Source organism: Henckelia pumila, chromosome 3 (genome assembly GCF_033568475.1).
Source record: "Henckelia pumila isolate YLH828 chromosome 3, ASM3356847v2, whole genome shotgun sequence".
NCBI lineage: Eukaryota > Viridiplantae > Streptophyta > Magnoliopsida > Lamiales > Gesneriaceae > Henckelia > Henckelia pumila.
Window position 1 is genome coordinate 135,010,897 of NC_133122.1, and position 18,658 is coordinate 135,029,554.

At 36.8% G+C, this 18,658-nt stretch overlaps 1 non-coding gene across 1 annotated transcript; it reads left to right on the plus strand.

Moving 5' to 3' along the window:
• Nucleotides 1–18,276: 18,276 nt before the first annotated feature.
• LOC140894032 (small nucleolar RNA R71) lies at nucleotides 18,277–18,383 on the plus strand. The gene has a single exon (XR_012153586.1). It is a non-coding gene; the product is annotated as a small nucleolar RNA R71 (small nucleolar RNA).
• Nucleotides 18,384–18,658: the final 275 nt, after the last annotated feature.

The window sequence follows — 18,658 nt, forward strand, 5'->3', positions numbered from 1 at the left end:
CTTTGCTTGATTCATGGAATCCGCAAAGTTTTTAGGCCTGTTGGTGTTTACCAACGTGAAGACGTCGGGGTTCAAACCATTGATGAACTGATCTGCCTTAGCTTCTTCATCTCCGGCAATTAGCAGTGCAAAACGCAACAGACTATCAAACTTAGCCACGTACTCTTCAATGTTCAGATTCTCTTGCCTCAGGTTGGCAAACTCTGCTCCCTTATCTTTGCGATACGAGATAGGAAAAAACCGCTTATAAAATTCAGATTTAAAAAGAGTCCAAGTAACTTCCGTACCTCTACTCTCCATTGCTTTCTTTGTCATGATCCACCAGCTCTTAGCAACCCCACGTAGCTGATGAATGACTAACCTGATTTTGCGGTCATCTGTGTAATCAATGGAATCGAACAGCTGATCGATATCATCCAACCAACTCTCACAGTCAACTGGATTTTCTGAACCCATCAATAATGGCGGATTGAACGACTGAAACCTCTTCAGCAAGGTTTCCATAGGCGTTGCTGAAGCATCCAACTGATCAATTTCAGTGCTAGCTTGCTCAGTCGCAGGGATAACTGGCGGTGTGTTTCTGTTTATCACTCGACGAGGACCCATCTGAATAAAAAAGGTTAGGGCACAAGATATCTCAATCGCTACAACCGGTTCCCCTTTACAACCGCTCAGAAAAACCGGATACCAGTCGATAACATAAGCAGTTATATCTCAAGTAGATCATGCTTTATAAAAGTAAATCACATAACCATGTTATTCAAATAATTCTCAACAATAAAGAATGCTCGCATGGAATTAATTATACAGCTAAAATAATTCAAACACATGCGAGGAGCCAATATACGCAGACTCGATCTACCCGCTCACTCTAGTTCAACCAAGAATCTTATCGCTTTGATACCACTTAATGTGAGACCTCGTTTCTAATCAACTAATATCAGACAACAAGCGATAAGTAAACAAGAAACCAATAATATATATTTTTTTTTTAAAAAGAAGGCTCGCGCGCCCGCCCTGACATCAGCGCGGCCGCGCCTAAGCTCCGCTAAAACCAGCGCGCCCGCGCCTAAGGCAGCGCGCCCGCGCTCTATGTAAGAGCACCCGCGCCCATACCTCGCAAAGAGGCCGCACGCCCGTGCCAACAACTGCGCGCCCACGCCGTCCTCTCGCCCAGAAGAGTTAAGGCACTGAAATAAACTCAATCAAAACCTAAACACTTGCATTAAAAGTATTTGACATGCCAATAACAATACAAGTAAGGTTTAGGGAAGAGAAACATTCAATACGGTAGTACCTACATTGATTCTTGCTTACAAAACAATTACGAGAAGTTCGAATGACTAAACATGTTCGCAAACATAACTAGGTTGACATGCTGATTCGATTTCTAAACGAGTCTTACTTCTATCTCTTGCTCTGGACGCTAACCAGGTCTATGCTGACTTGATCCTGCCCTTCTTGTTGCCAAGTACACATACAAAACAAAGCAACAGCCGGATAACCGGTGAGAATGATAATCCCAGTAAAAGCAACATATCAAGTAATACAACAATAAACATGCTTTCAAGACAACAACACAATCAATAACAATGTAATGAAATTCATGTCTTTAAACCAGGATATCAAATCTGATAAACAAAGGATTGCTGTTGTGCTTTTGGGATCCCGAGGATGAGATCATGTGACGACTCAGCGACTCTCCCAATCGAGCTGGTGCCACATATCTCACTCCTCTAGACTTTGAGCAACCATAATGAGTATGCTAGCACTAGGCGATACGACTACGACCTAGGCCACTCAATCATAGTTCCCAAACGTCCAAACAAAAGGGCGGTTCTGCCCGCTGAAATCAACGTAGGCTCAAGATGAATGCATAACAGAAACATAAAACATAAGCCACATAGTCAAAAGCAAAATCAATCAACAAGACACAAGTTCCTCATGCTAGAACAAGTGTAGATGCAATATGTGATTTGAAAGGGGAAACTCGAGAACCAACTGTCCCGAGTATGCTATCCCGCTACGATGACTGCTTTTACCTTTCAATGTCGTAGATCCAACTCCGGACAAGCTACAACAAAAGATTGTATCAACAACTATACAACCTAAACAACAAACAACGGTTCAAGGAAATCTCTTTACCGTTCTTCATCCAACTCTCGACGAACAATGCTTCTAACACAGGGGTCGACAACTCCAACGAATCTGTACGAATACAAGAGTTGATCAACAACCATGATCACTCACAAGCCAAAGCTTCAATCAATACAAGAACGATTCAAAAACCCAAAACTCAAACCGACGGCATAACGGCTATAAACTGAACAAACCAAAAACGTAGACAACAGTTCAATATTGACATAACCTCATAACAATGCCCAAAACAACAATAACAAAGCAAACCCATCAATCTCAAAATCCACATTTTCGAAAATGGCTTCCAAAAATCATAACAAATCCGAACGTCGCTCTAATTCAAAACCGACAGATAATAAACGATCAGAACTCTGTCTAGAACAACATACTCGAATCTAGAACGATTCTAACAACCTCCAAAAACTAGAATGTATCCGATCGTAGAAGAACTTACAATATAACAGAGCTCTCACTGCAGTGATCGATAATCTGCCTTCAGAAATAAATTCCAACGGCCGGATCGAGCTCGGACTGGATTCTGGGAGCTTGGAGAAACGTTGGAAGCGTTTCAATGGTGCTTCTCGGTTGGGAGGAAGATGAAGAAGACTTTGTCAAACAATTCAAAGAGTAGATAATATATAAAATCCACAATTTGTGTTTTAGTCCCTGAAAAATCCAATTTTTACAAAAAGGACCCTGATCAAAATCAAGTCGGTTCGTGAACTCTATAATCTCCGATTAACTCAAATAAACTCATTTAAGATAAAAACGGGGCATTACATTAGCCGATAAACTCGTTTGTGAAAAGTTTAACCTTTGGCGCTTCGGAATAATCATGACCATCTAATACACTTTCTACCCTTTTCTCCCGCTTAAAATACAATTCCGGATCCTCATCTCCATAAAATATCGGAATCTTCATCATCTTAGTTCTACCCACATAATCTCTCATTTCTCTTCCCCAATTCTCACTACAACTTTCTTCATCTCTACCAATGCCATATTCATCCTCCAACTTACTCAATTTCTTATGTATTGGCTTAAACGCATCCTTAGCCGCCTTTCTCATCATCTTAGACAAATCACCAATTTGGCATTGTCAAAAATTTTGGATATTAGAACTCATTGTACCTGCAAGAAAAAGGTTAGTAATAAAATTACTCACCCAAAATCTCACAAGTCACTTCAAAGAAATCGCTCAAACACTCCTTTTTTCACTCAATATTATGAAGAAAGGTCTTATGCTTTGTGATTTTAAATATCAAACTCACAAATTCAAAACTTGTAAACACTTGCCAATCGACTCACGTAGATGACACAAAAACAAAGAATTGACTTTATGAAGATTGAAATAACTTTGTACCCAAAGACTCACAAGACACAAGAAATTTTTCCACAAGTTTTCTTTCTCGCTTCTTTTTTTTTTTTTTGAGCTTTTTCGGTCCTTCAATTTTTTTTGACCGATTTTTGTCTTTTTTTTTTGAATTTTTTGAGATAACTTGTAGCACAAGAAACGAAACTTGGGCGACAAGATTGACACGAAAACGACTTGGAAATTTGAAACAAAATAGACTTAGATAAAGAACGAAACATGAAGAGCAAAGAACACGAAGAACACGAAGAACGAAAAGATATAATACTTGCTTGATTCAAAACTTTGGCTTTGATACCAAATGATGCGAATCTTGGATGCATGAAAAGCAAACACGATTATAAACGAATCGTACCCTCAATTCAATAACAAACATATTCAATAATATTGTCCCGATCTTTTGAACAAGTAAGTTTTCGGATATCAACCTCTAATTTACTTGAAATTAGCAACAGATAATCACGAGATAAACAATTAATCACAACGAAACATTCAGAAAACTTGTTTCTGACAATCCACGAAGATAATCAATTGAAAAATGCCACAAAGTAATTAAACTTTGATAAGTTTGATTTTTGACAAAGCAAAAGCTTCAATAAAATTCTAGAGAGAATTTTACACTGATAAAAATCAATAATATGAACTATGTTATTCATTAATGAAAATAAACAATGTATTTATAGTTTACAATAAAAAGAAAAGATAATGCAAAATATTGCAAAAGATATCAGATATCATCTTCTAAAAGTTTCCTAGTAGACTTATAACACTCAAAAATAGGAAAATACTAATTAAATAACAAATAATTAATAAAATTAAAAACACACACAAAACGTTGTGTTGTGTGTTTTTCTTGGAAAAAAACGCAGAAGCGCAAGAAATCCCCGCAGCATCGCAACAATGTGATAAACTTTCCCGCAGAGGCATAATAATGCGAGACACTTTCCCGCAGATGCGCACAAGTACATAGCTTGGATTTCCCGGACGCGCAGAAGCGCTGCTTGCGCGATAGTGCTCCCACAAGAGAAGTTGCACTTGTTCCTTACAACGAGGCGCAGATGCGCATCCCAACGCGCAGAGGCGCCTTTCCCTGCTCCATCTTCCTTAACCCTGTTGATCCTCTTCCACTTCAAGAACATTAAAACAACCTCCAAATTGATCTTCAAGCAATTCAACTTGATTACCATGGATCCCAAATCAGTCCAATCTCGATGAAAACTTATGGGACAATTCTTGGAACAATATGAATCTTCGAGAGCCTTCTAGATTCATATCATGACCCAACCTGGATCACCTACAACTTAAGACTAGTTAAGCATGCATTTGACTTAAGCAAAACATAATCAGAAATTAGAAATTCAAAAATCCAAATACGCAACAGTCGATGGAATACAACCAACACTAAACCCATAGTAAAAACTGTATAAATACAACCAAATCGAAAGCAGAGTATCAAATCTCTAACCACTAAGGGAAACTCGCTAAAAACTGACAACTGGTCTCAACCTTGCCGCAATCCTCCGGCATCGTCTAATCGAAGGTCTGTCCCATCGAATAGGGTGTTCAGAACACATAGAAATACTGAACGTGAGCGATTACGCTCAATACGAAAGCATGAATATGCAGACAAATATGATGTATGAAATTAGTTTAAAACTCAGTCTTCTCAGTGGCACCTATCGAATATGCAGTACCGGCTGGAGTCAAATTCGCAAGGTACATCCACATACTCACCCTGCCACCGTAGCGTCAGTACCTGTCGTCACGACGTCTCCTGGTGATAGAAAAAATACAATAAATGTAGGGCCCTCCCTACCAACATGACTCATCTGTAAAGAGATACAAGTCCAATATGATCATGCATGTGCATAAAGCAGTAAATCATGGCACATAAAATGCAACATATAAGTGTATATCATGTCGACTATCTCGGTCAGTACTTACGTACCTCAAAACAAGAATCTCTTGAATCACAAATCTAGATTCAAGCCTACAATTCAATATTATCCATGTCACTATTACTGATCTAAAAGCCTTAACTAGACTAATAGATACTTCCTAATCCTATTAGGGATCTTAAGTTATACTTGCATCTGTCGATAGCCCTTTGCTATCAAAGTCCCAAATCTTGGTCACAACTCCGCTATGACTTCCGGAACGCCTTGGTATCGACCGCACTCTTCCTAGGAGAATAGAAAGACGTCCCAACCAACCAAGAAAAGGAGGGAAAAGTTTGTGAATTGTAAAGGAAATGAGGATTCGGACCCCATATTTATAGGACACGATCGGACGGTCCGATCTTCACCTTTGGATCGTCAGATCTCCCTCAATCTCCACATGTAACCAATTTGTGACATCTGTCCGAACAGCACATCGAATGGTCCGATCTCCACTTCAGATCATCCAATCTTTCCATGTGACGTCACCTGAATGACCTCATCTGGGACAATTGCCTCCAAACTCCAACAGAACTTCCGAACTCATGCAGATCGGATCCTCCGATCCTAGTTCGGATCGTTTGAACTAATCCAAATTATCAAAGTTCAGATTCATAATTTGAAACTCAATTAAGTCTTGGATTTGTCCAATTAACATCCCTTGATCATCTTTAGCAATTTAATCACGTTAATTAGGATACGGGTCACTACATTCCATGTCAGAGCCATCCTATAATGCTGCGATCGGAGGCGGAATATTTTATGCTTCTCCGCTTGATCTAATAGCAAGTTGAATATTCTTTTTTCATAATTCCGAAAAAACCTTCTAATTCCTAATAGAATTTTTTTCACACATTATTTTGTAACAATTAAATCTCAAGTTGCTCGATATTACCGCAAGTGTACGATTTAAGTTATAATATAGTCTAACAAGTTGTCAAATTTAATTCGATCGCAGTTATTTAGTTAATTAAAACAATAAATTAATAAATTAATAAACTAAATGAAAATTCAAATGAAAATATTGAACAAATGCAATATTAATTAATTAAATTAAAATAATAAATAAACAATTGTTAGAATTTTGGTTCACCTGCCCCGTAATATTATCTAATGATTGAATAAATTCTTAAGTCATGCTTTTGATGAGATTCACATAATTATCGATATACTATGTCGAGCTATATTTATCTGATTAACAAATGTGATAACCAATTGTCTTTGTGTTATTTAACGATTTCAATTTCATTAACGAAATGTGGAATCATCTATCTTTCGAGATATTGGAATATGACGAACATATACCCAAACTACATTGTATGTGTAAGTTGTAGATCCATGGATTATGTTAGTCTATCGTGTTATAAAATAAATTTTCGGTCTCAATTATAGCATATAAAATACCTTTGAAGTTAATCACGGTTCATAGGTGCAATAAATACAATAACATAATCAATAATGCTTAGAAAAGAAATCTTAAAAAAGAAATCAAAACATGATTGTTTTTTAATATTGACCGACAAAATTAGTTGGGACTAGCAAGTATACTAGGTCAAATTATAATAAACCGGGTTTGAGTCTGGATTGTCCTACAAAGATCGTTAGTTGATTACCAAGATTCAGTTAGTATATTTATTCTAGACAATTAATAAAAAAAGGTTGTGATATATTTAAAAAAAGATTCAATCAATTTGTAAAGTATTGTAGTAGCCCAATTCCATTTTACAAGATTAAGTTGCTAATCATGTTTAGATTTAATAAAACATGATTAAGGGATTTGAATAAGATCTAACAGATCAAGGAATTGGGTCCATAATTGCCCAAAAAATGGTTAATGGGCTTATTGGGCTCGGGCAGTTCGGAAGATCTGAACTAGGTTCGGAGGGTCCGAACCAGGATGGTTCAGAGGCACGATTTGGGTTCGGAGTCAGAGTGAGATCGGACGATCCGATCAAGGGATCTAACCTATCCGAACTCACCCAGGGACAGGTGTCCAAATCTCGGGTAAGAGATGATGTCATTGCTGACATTACATAGCCGGATCGGACGATTCGATGTGTAGGATCGGACCGTCCGATGTGTCCACCAGGACGTGGCAAGAAATATTGTACAAGTGTTTCGGAGATATGAGATCGAACGATCCGAAGTGGGATCAGATCGTCCGAACTTGGCCTGCATGCAACGTGGTAACCATGCAAAGATCGGACCGTCTGATCGATGCCTATAAATAGGGGTCCGAGGGCTCACTTTTGAATTGTTAAATTTCCTCTCCTCTCCATAATGGCTCTATTTTAAGGGCTTCGGGACTCTTTCTTTAAGAGTTGGAGTAGGAAATAATATATTATTATATAACGGACAGTGTCCATAGTAGTGGCCAGGCGGCGGAGCTCTGGCAAGGTGTCCATAGTAGCAGCCAAGCAGCGGAGCTTTGGCGAGGTGTCCAAGAGTCGTAACTAGGCTATACCCAGAATCTGGGGCATGATAAATCAGCAGGATGACGATGGACGAAGGTATGGTTGTAGCTCTTTATAGGAAATATGGAGTATGCTATAGTTTAGTTAAGGCTTTTAGAGCATGATAGGTGATGTTCGGAATGCTAGATAATACATGGTATTTATGTATTGTAGTGCTGCATGGTTGGCTTGGACCTAGAGGGGAGCTTCTAGGATCTGCCTTAGTAATGTACGAAAGTATTATTCGAGATATCCAGATTGAGTATGCATGTATTCTGTGCTTGCATGTATTATATGATTGCATGATTTATATGATACATCATGTCATGACTGTATGTTGCATACATGAGCATATTGATTCCATATCCTTGAGATATCCTGTAGTAGGGCGCTCACCCTACGAGTTTGTGGATGGTTCGATGCGTAAGTCCTGTGTCAGTCACGGTTTCGGTTGGACACTTGTACTAGTATCAGGTCACCATTATCCACTGGGTGTAGGAGCCACCTCCTCAGGCGACGGCGCAGCGTGCTATATACCCTGGGTCCGGCCTATGAGCTTATTTCTTGACCTTAGTGTCTTGGTACCTGATAAGTGCATTTTGTGTGCATTCATATGGTTTCATGTGTGTTTTTATATGTTTTATTTATAATTAATCTCATGCATGTGCATTTCACTCTTTGGGTTGATTTTTTTAGGAATTTGAGAAGAAATCATGATTTTTGGAGCAAGAGAAGAGCCACATGAATGATTTACGGAGCATCAATGGTCAAAAATTCATTTTTAATGCTAGAGAGAACTAAATCCGATCTTCAATGTCCAAATTAAATTTCAAGTTGTTTTGAAGTTGCTATCCAAATTTCGTCTCGATCCGAAGGTTAGAACCCCAGATATTAATTTTTTAAAAACGCTGCGCACTTGACAGAAACTCGCTCGCTCGAGCGGGAATTTGTTACCGCTCGAGCGAGACGTGAGCTGGAAAAATAAATTTTTTGGGCAGAAAGTTGTTCGCTCGAGCGGGATTTTCTACTGCTCGAGCGAGATATCGCGCAAATCAGAAAATCAGAATTTTCGGCAATTAAAAATCTTATTTTGATGGCTTTATTTTATGAGCTTTCAAATCTATATAAAAGGGGACTTAACAGCAGATGAAAGTGGGGATATCACACGTAGATAAAAGAGGCGGCTGATAAGTGCATTTTGTGCACTTAATTTGTATTTGAGTTTCTTGTTAATTGTTGTGTTTCGAGCGGAATTATGTGGTATTTGTGTTGTTTTGTGGTGTGCAGTGAAATAAATAAAAGATGACTTTTGCGTTGATGTGAAGGAAAAGAGCGTGGAAGTGAGTCCAAAAAGCAAGATGAGATAAAAAGAAAAGCAGAAAAGGTTGAAATTCGAAACCCTAGGGTTGCCGCGCAGCCTTAGTAGCGCGCTCGCGCTGTTGTGAATCAGGCGAAAAAAATAAAATTTGAAGGTCAAGTGCGCCCGCGCTACCTTGCCTGCGCACCCGCGCTACCTGGAATTGCTGAAGACAAGAAATATGTAGTTGTAGTGCGCCCGCGCGGCAGTGGTTGAGCGCCCGCGCGACGGAATTTCATACGTGAGGAATTTTAATATTCAAGGAAACTCGGGTATTTTCGTGGGCTTTTTATTGGACGATTTGGAGGCCATATAAAAGGGATTTGTCTGATAGAAAAAAAGGGGGCCGCCACACATCACATGTGAATCAGAGAAAAGGTTTCTGGAGCTTGAACATGAAGATTTTTTGGAAAAGTCGGTGTTTTAATTGAAAAACGAAGACGGAGATCGAGAGTCCGGACACGGCGTCGATGACGGATTTGTTTTCTACTTTTTATTTATTTCTGAATATTTCTGGATTTATAAACATGTTTTGTGTTTATTTAAATTTGATTATGAACTAAACTTTTAGAGTCTAGAGGTTGGATGGAACCAGGTGTACACACTTTTATGAATTTGTGATTTTAATGAATTGAGTTCCTCTAGATTAATCGTGTTTCTAGAATTTCATGTGAAACGACCCTAACCTCTATTTTAAATAATAATTAAATAAAATGCGGATTTTCAAAAAATATTCGGCATGACCTATCTATTTAAATCACAACTCACCTGACACAGACAACAATTTTAAAAAAATAATAAAACCTACGATACTAAATAATCTAGATTGAGAAAAGAAAGAACGAGAACCCAAGAAAGATCTACGACATTCAAACATCCATAAATCGTAATAATCTGATATTTACATGCCCACAAATAAATATATGAGTCTTTCATTACATTGGTCCAATTAATAAGCTAAGAGTCTTTAAAGCATTAAAACTTGAACTACTATTGTTGAAGACTGGCATAGGTAGGAGGGATGTGCCGTGCCTGCATCGCAGTCCGCTCAATAGTCCTGCCCCTTAGTCTCTATGAAAAACTTCTCACCTGAAAACAATAAGTGTAGTGAGTCTAAAAGACTCAGCAAAAATATGGGGGGATAACAAGTACTACATAAATACAAGCACAAGCAAATTGAAAATAACTTGTAGTAAAATATACTTTTGTGCCCTTAAACATAAATAAATGATTTCTGAATAAATGACGTGAATATGAATGTAACATATGCATGGCTAAGTCAAACATGAACAATGAAACTGAATATATTGTACTGAACATGTATATAAATGACTTGAATTGAAACTGTGAACTTAGATCCTTGGATTGTGACTTTGTGGGTTTCGATCATGATCATGGCTGCAGTGCACTATGCCGCAAGAAAGTCAGGATAACACCCAACCCGTCTTGCCTTATGGTTGGTATGGGAAGCCAAGATTTCTCCTATCCCGTCCATACACATGAATTTATGTAAGGGAAGCTAAGACGTCTCCCAGTCCGTCCAAACACATGAATTTTACTATAGTCACAATCATCTCACTTCGTTCGTAAAATACTTTCTTTCATTCATAAATATGATACTTAGCATGCATATTTAAATATGATGTACATGTAAATGTTGATCGATAATCATGCATATGACCCACACAAGAATGACCGGGATGGTGATTTAGGAAGCTACCCAAAGGATGGAAAATTTAACCCATAATTTGAGCCTAAGACAAATTCGAGCGGTTTGCCCGCAAAATTTGTAACTTGCTCGATTCTTAATCAAAAAGGATTCCGCTTGAATCCACGACTCCATGACACTTAGAACTAAGTAGGGAAATCATCCTTGGAATTTATTTCCTAAGCGATCATTTTATAAAATTCCTATTTCCAGGCAGCAGCCCTTTGGTTTCAAGAAAATTCTGCACCTTATTAAATCAAAAATCTAAAACTCGACCAAAACTTAACCGAATTAATTCACGCTTGAACCGACATATTCCCAACATCTTAGACTAATTCCAGACCCGAGCCCTTAACCAAAACCCGAGTTTAACCTCTATTTCAAAACCAGTTTCCGGACAGCCCCAACATCCATGAAAATTCTGCTCAAGCTTAAATCTCAAACTTAACCAAAACTTAGCTATAAATCTTCCAATATTCCAAGTCACTAGTCTAGGTTCAAGACAAACATTTAAGCTCATCTTAACCCCTTAGAAACTCCCATAAACCAGCTCAAACCCAACTCAACAAAGCAACCAAAACCGAGCCCCAAAACCCATAAAATTCGAATGCCCTTCAACTCCTCACAAGCCATCTTCAATTCATCCTAGTTGCTACCATGTGAACTACATATCATCCATGGTAGCTCTGAATCACCATCCGAATCAACACAAAAATACATCATATATATTCGAACCAACAAGCTAAGGAAAAATTCTGGAAATTGATCAATCATCAAGCTATGCGAACAATGAAACTTTCGAATTCAAGCCATGAAGGAAAGCTGGAAAAATGCTCAAATCATATGCTATGCAACCTCTGAAAATTCGAACATCATGACACGAAATAACCTGGAAATTTTCGAACTAAACCATGTAAATAAATCTGGAGATTTATCGAGCCGATGTCAAGCACATTTCTGGATTTTTTTTTTCGACAATCACAAGCATGGAAAAATCTGGAGTTTTCGATGGTAATATAGCTTTCTTGACAACCCTTTTTAAATGCCAAACACCCTTTTATACTTCACAATGAAATATCAAAGCATCATCATGTAAGCAAATCGAAAAATCTGCTCATACACATTTCGAAAACAGGGCACAATATACATAGGAATTTCAAATGCTCCAAGAAATGCAACACACAATATATATAATAACCACATAATGAAGCAAGGAAATTTATATCCTTGCCTAAGCTTTAACCAAAGAAATCAAAGGGAACAAGGGCTCAAATGCCGCGGCCGAAGTGAGCTGGAAATGAGCTAAAAAAAGAAAACCGAGCTCCGAATGAAACAAGAAGCTCGACCAGCTCGCCTATCTGATGCCTCGCCGGAGAAGAGGGAAAGAAAGAAAAAGAACAGGCGGCGTGAGCTTAAGAAGGGAGAAGCCGATGCACTTCAATGGAGAGCAGGACATAAATCGGCATTTTGTGTGTGTTTGAGTGTGTGTGTGTGTGCGTGTGTTTTGGGTTTGGGGAGTGGGTGTGTGTGTGGCTAGGATTAAATCCTTGGAATTCAAGTGCATAGGTTGGCAAATTCTAGAAAAATGAGAGTGTTGGAAATTTCATGAAAATGTGAAACACACCTTTAAAAAGTGTTAAATTAAGGGCAATTTGCTTAAAAATCCCCAAATGCAAACATGTTTTGCTTTGGGGTCCCTAGTCATAAAATGTGGTACAAAACAATATAATATGTGGTACAAAACCATACAAGATGTGGTACAAATTAACAAAAAATGTGGTACAAAAAAGTGGCTAGGGAGTGGAGAGCAAAACATGTTTGTATTTGCACTTAAATCAATTCTAGCAATTAGGACTACAATTAAATCGCCTAAATAAAAATACAAACTTAAAAAAAAATCATAATTTAAAATATTAAATTTGATTTTACTAATCCGGAAATAAAAATACTAATTTTCGCAAAAGTTAAAAATAATAAATTCTAATGCGCAGAAAAAATATAACATTTAGCCAATTAGCACAGAAAATGTTTATAATTAAAATCATAAATATTAAAGATTGATTTAGGCATGAAAATCCAAGAATTAAACAATTAAAATATTATGATGTCACGGCGACGAGTAAAATATTTAAATAACAAGACGAGCGATTAAAATAGTTTGAACAAACTAGACTAATGTTTAAAAGCAATTTAAATAAATACACAAGTGAAAATAAAAACCTTTAAAATAATTTGGACAAATAAAAAGAAATATTTGAATAAAAAAGTCTAAAACCTTTAAAATGATTTAGACAATTAGAAATGATTTAAATAAATAAGCTAGACATTTAAAATCATTTAAAATAATTAATCGCTAAACTTAGGTTATTTTAAAATAAATAAGTTAGACACTCGAAAATATTTAAATAACTAAACTAAACAGTTAAAATCATTTAAAAGAATAAACTAAACAATTAAAATCATTTTAAAAAATAAACTTAAACAATTAAAATCATTTAAAAGAATAAACTTAAACAATTAAAATTAAAATCATTTAAATATGCAAGCTTAAACCTTTAAAATATTTAAAACAATTGAAATTGCACAATAAAATCAATTAGACAAATAAATTTAAAAAATTAAAAATATTAATTAAATAGTCAATAAAATAAAAATCATTTGAATAAATAATAAAATATTTTATTAACACATAATTCACATAAAGAATTTAAATCAATTAAACTTAAACTTAAAAATAATAATCATGATATTTATTTAATTTAATGAATGGGATTTAGTAAATAAGATTTTTGGTGCTACAATTCCTTCCCCCCTTAAATAGAATTTCGTCCTCGAAATTCATGACTTATTAACTAGGTCCAGATACATTAGACCAGATCGGCACTAACTACCCTTACCTAGCACCTCCACGAGTCAACGCTAATAAGCTTTCGCTGCTGTTGTGAAAATTACTCGCAAGCGTACGAGTGTCAAGTTTTAATATAGTGAAAAAAATCAAGTATCGTTCCGTCAGAGAGTAAAATGAAAATATTTAGTGCTTGTAATTAAAATAGTCTAAACTTTATCTAGAAAATCAAATTCTCTGAATTTTGCAAAATAAAATAATCAATGAGTTTTTAATAGCACGCACACAACTTTCAGATAAAAATCAATCAGAGAAAAAATGGTCTAGAGGTATAGATTTCACCTGGTTTCAACAACAATCAATCCTAATTAATTAATCTTCATGAATTTCAGTAAATTAATAGCAAAGAACACTTAAGTTTATTATTTCCTTCTCCCGAGCAACAAATAATTTTTATCAACTACAATTCAATTCCAATATCCTTATTAAAAATCTACTTGCAGTGATCTATCACAAAACAATGTTCTTTTTAAAAGCTCTATTAAAATTATACACTCTCCCGAGTTGTATAAATAATTAACAGTGTATTTTTCAATGGTCGTATTCAAAATCTCCTCTCCCGAGTGCCAGATTTCAAATAAATATTACAAATCAATTATTGATCACATAATTGAAAAGACAATCAATTCTAGAAAAAACAATTAATCTAGAAAAAACTCAATTCAATAAAATCAAAAATTCATGAAAGTGTCTACACCAGGTTCCATCCGACCTCTAGAATATAAAAATTAGTTCATACCTGAATTCAAATAACACAAAATATTCATAAGTCTAGACATCAATTCAACAATTAAGAAAGATAAAAATAGAAGAACAAATCCGTAGTCGCTCTTCCGTGTTCGGTTGATCGATCTTCGTGTTCTTCCTTTGATGTAGTGCAGATTTCTCCTCCAATATTTTCTCTCAAATCTCAAGTTTAAACTCTCAGAATTCTTTGATGTATTGTGGCGGCTCTCCCCTTTGATTGTGTCCTTGAAGTCCCTTTTATATGTCCTCGAAGCCCGCCGAATAAAGCCCGAAAAAGTCTCAAAATTTCCTTCCCAAAAAATTACAAAATCTGACTTTCGGACGGCGCGGGCGCACCTGAGCTACGTCTTTAGCTTCCATTTTCACGTCTAGGAGGTGCAGGCGCGCCCTACTCTCGCATGCGCTGTTCTGCAACACGCGACAATGTTCAAAAAATCATATCTCCCAAACTAACCGTCGGATTGAGCTGAAATTTTGACAGAAACTTCAAAATATCCTAAAAATTAATATGAACGGTGGAGATTGGATTTTAATGCTTCAATAATTCCCAGTAATTTTCTGAAATTGATACTCCATAATGCATCCTTCCCCTTCTTCTTGCTACTTTCGCGCCAATTCTTGCAACTCACAAAAACAACAACTAACATGCATAATATCCACTCGATACATCAAAAACGTCAAGACAAATCATATATAAATCAAGTGCATAAATTGCACTTATCAAATTCCCCCAAACTTAGACTTTTGCTAGTCCCGAGCAAAACAATAATGAGTAATGTAATCGGTCTCCGAATTTTTACATTTCAAGATTCAATACACATGTCCGCTAATTTTCTCAAGAGTTCTCGTGTGTGTGATTCACCAATCTTGTCTATCCTCCTCGCTTTCGATACACTAATGCAACAAGTTTTTTTCATAGAATCATCAACTCCGCTCTCTAGTTTCAAAACACTATCCACCAAGTTCAACTTCTACTCACTAAGATCAAAAGGACTTTTCAAGTTATATCAAAAACAATTTCATAAATTCTCCATATTTTGCATCCGGCTTTATTTTATTTTGCTCCAATAATTACCCGCATACTTAGCTATAACTAAAGATAGGATTCGAATTTCAATCCCCTTGTCTATAGCCCGGATGGAACATCAACCCCATTATTTTTTCCCGCAAACTTAGCATGGAACAGTGAATAGAATTTCAAACACTTTCCAAACCCGGATGGAGTTGTTAATTTTTTTTCAAAAATTAATTCTTTCACTTTTGCAACCCCATTTATTCCGCATACTTAGCCAAGGAAAAGGAAATTAGGATTTCAATTCCTTATCAATGACCCTGATGGAGTTATTATTAATCTTTTCATATTTTAATGCCTAATTCATTTCTAAGCTCGTAGAATTCTGCCTCAGTTTCAAGCATAAATCACCAAAGTTAAGAATCAAATCATCCAATTCACTTACAAAATCACAAAGATTCTCTAATCACTTAAGTCTAGACAATCAAGGCATAGTGAATATGGGTGAGAACTCAAGATTAAATATAACTAAAATTAACATTTTTAACACCAAAAATTATTTTCATCATAGGACAACACAAGTACACATCATTTATTCAAGTCAAACTAACTCATGAAAAATTTGCAAAATTTTCAGAATTTTTTAAATAAACACCCCCCAAACTAAAATTGTGCATTGTCCTCGATGTAAAAAAAAAATTAAAATAAAACCAAGAACACATACCTTGGGAACCGAGCTTCAGTACTCGGCACCTTCGTAATCACTCAAAACTCTTCATCAGGGGTGGCTCCTAAACTCTTTCAGCTCCATAATTTTTCACCTACACAATTCAAAATCATTATTAATGTCTAGTTTCTTCAAGATAAAAATAAAAACAAAAACAACTAAAAGAAAATAAAAAACGCATTAAAACTAGCTTGGGTTGCCTCCCAAGAAGCGCTTAGTTTAGAGTCGACAACCCGACTTTCACCGCTATTAATTCTTCCCTTTCTCTTTCACGCGCCAAATAAATTCCACGAACCGCCTTTTAAATTTTTCTCTCTTTTTCGTGGCCTTATTTGGTGGTAAATTTGGCGCTTTCTCCTTCAATGAATCAACCGCAAAATCAGCTCTTTGACAACTTTCCAACTTCACAACCGGTTCAATTGAGCATAGTTCTTCGATGGGTGAATTAAGTGTCTTCATGAATATGTTGAAAATTACTCTCTCGTCTTCCACACCCATCGACAATTCACCTTTCTTTACCTCGATCTTGGTATCCGCAGTGGCCAGGAATGGTCTCCCCAATATCAGTGGCATATTTGTATCCTCCTTCATATCTAGCACAACAAAATCGGCAGGAAAAATAAATTTATCTTTTTTTACCAAAACATCTTCAATGATTCCAAGCGGATATGTAATAGATCTATCAGCCAACTGCAAAGCGATCATTGTGAGCTTAACCTCACCAAGTCCTAAGCTCCTGAAAACAGACAAAGGCATTAAATTATGCTAGCTCCTAAATCGCAAAGTGCATTATTAAAATAAGAAGAACCAATTGTGCAAGGAATAGCAAAACTCTCTGGATCCTTAAGCTTTTGTGGAATCTTCTTTTGTAGCACCGCACTGCACTCTTCAGTTATATTTACCACCTCGTTCTCTAGCAGTCTCCTTTTCTTGGACATCACCTCTTTGATGAATTTTGCGTAATTAGGCATTTGCTCCAAAACATCAGCAAAGGGGATGTTGATATGAATTTTCTTAAAAATCTCCAAGAATTTGGAGAACTGCTCATCAAGAGTCTTCTTTTGGAACCTTTGGGGATATGGAAGTGGAGGCTTGTACATTGGTTTCTGGTCAAGTTCAGGCTTCTTCTCTTCGACCGCTTCCGAAATTTTCTTTTCTTCAACAACAACTTTTTCAGATGTTTCAGATGGCTGGCTTTCTTCTCTATCTACTTGCTTTCCACTCCTCAACATGATAGCATTGCACTGCTCCTTGGGATTTACCTCAGTGTTGCTCGGAAGCTGGCCTATGTTATTATCCTTCAGTGCGTTTGTCAACTGCCCAATGCTAGTCTCCATAGACTTCATCATGGCACCCATATTTACCACATGCGTCTCCAAGCTGTCAAGGCGAGACTTAGTTCTCACCATCCTCTTACCTGATTCCTGCACAAAGGTACTAACCACATCCTCCAAAGATAACTTACCATCACCCTTATTAGTATTGTTAGCATAAGAAAAATTTCATGATTACGCATACTAGGGTGATAAGTATTAGGGACAGGGTTACCTTGATAGCCTCCATAACCTCTTTGATTGATGTACTGCACTTGTTCATGATAGTGAGATTTGTCCATAGCACCGGACACACCTATTGGCTCTGTAACACTCACTTTATTCAATGCAGCTACCTGTGTAGTCAGTGCAGATAATTGAGCGGTGATCGATGTGAGAGGATCCAGTGCATACAATCCAACTGGCTTCTTGACTCACATACGCTCAGATGGCCATTGAAAACTATTGACCATCATCTGTTCCAGCATATCGTAGACCTCTACATGGTCCTTTGCAAATATAGTACCTCCAGCCGCAGAATCCACATTCATCCTCGTAGGCGCATTTAGTCCGTTGTAAAACCACTCGATCTGTTCCCAATCCGGAAAATTATGGTTTGGACACTTCCTAAGCAACTCCTTGTACCGCTCCCAAGCTTCATAAAGCTGCTCATAATCTTGCTGTTTGAAAGTTGTGATATCAATTTTTAGTTGGGCAGACTTGGTAGGAGGAAAGTACTTAGCCAGAAATTTAGATGCCATGTCTTCCCATGTAGTGATGCTCCCTAGAGGTAGTGACTACAACCAACTGCGAGCATTGTCCCTAAGAGAAAACGGGAACAATCGTAGTCTAATGGTGTCCTCAGTAACACCATGAATCTTCACTGTGTCAGAAATCTCCAAAAAAATACGTAGGTGCAAATTTGGATCTTCAGTAGCTGCACCCTTAAACTGATTCTGCTGCACCATATTAATCAGAGCTGGCTTCA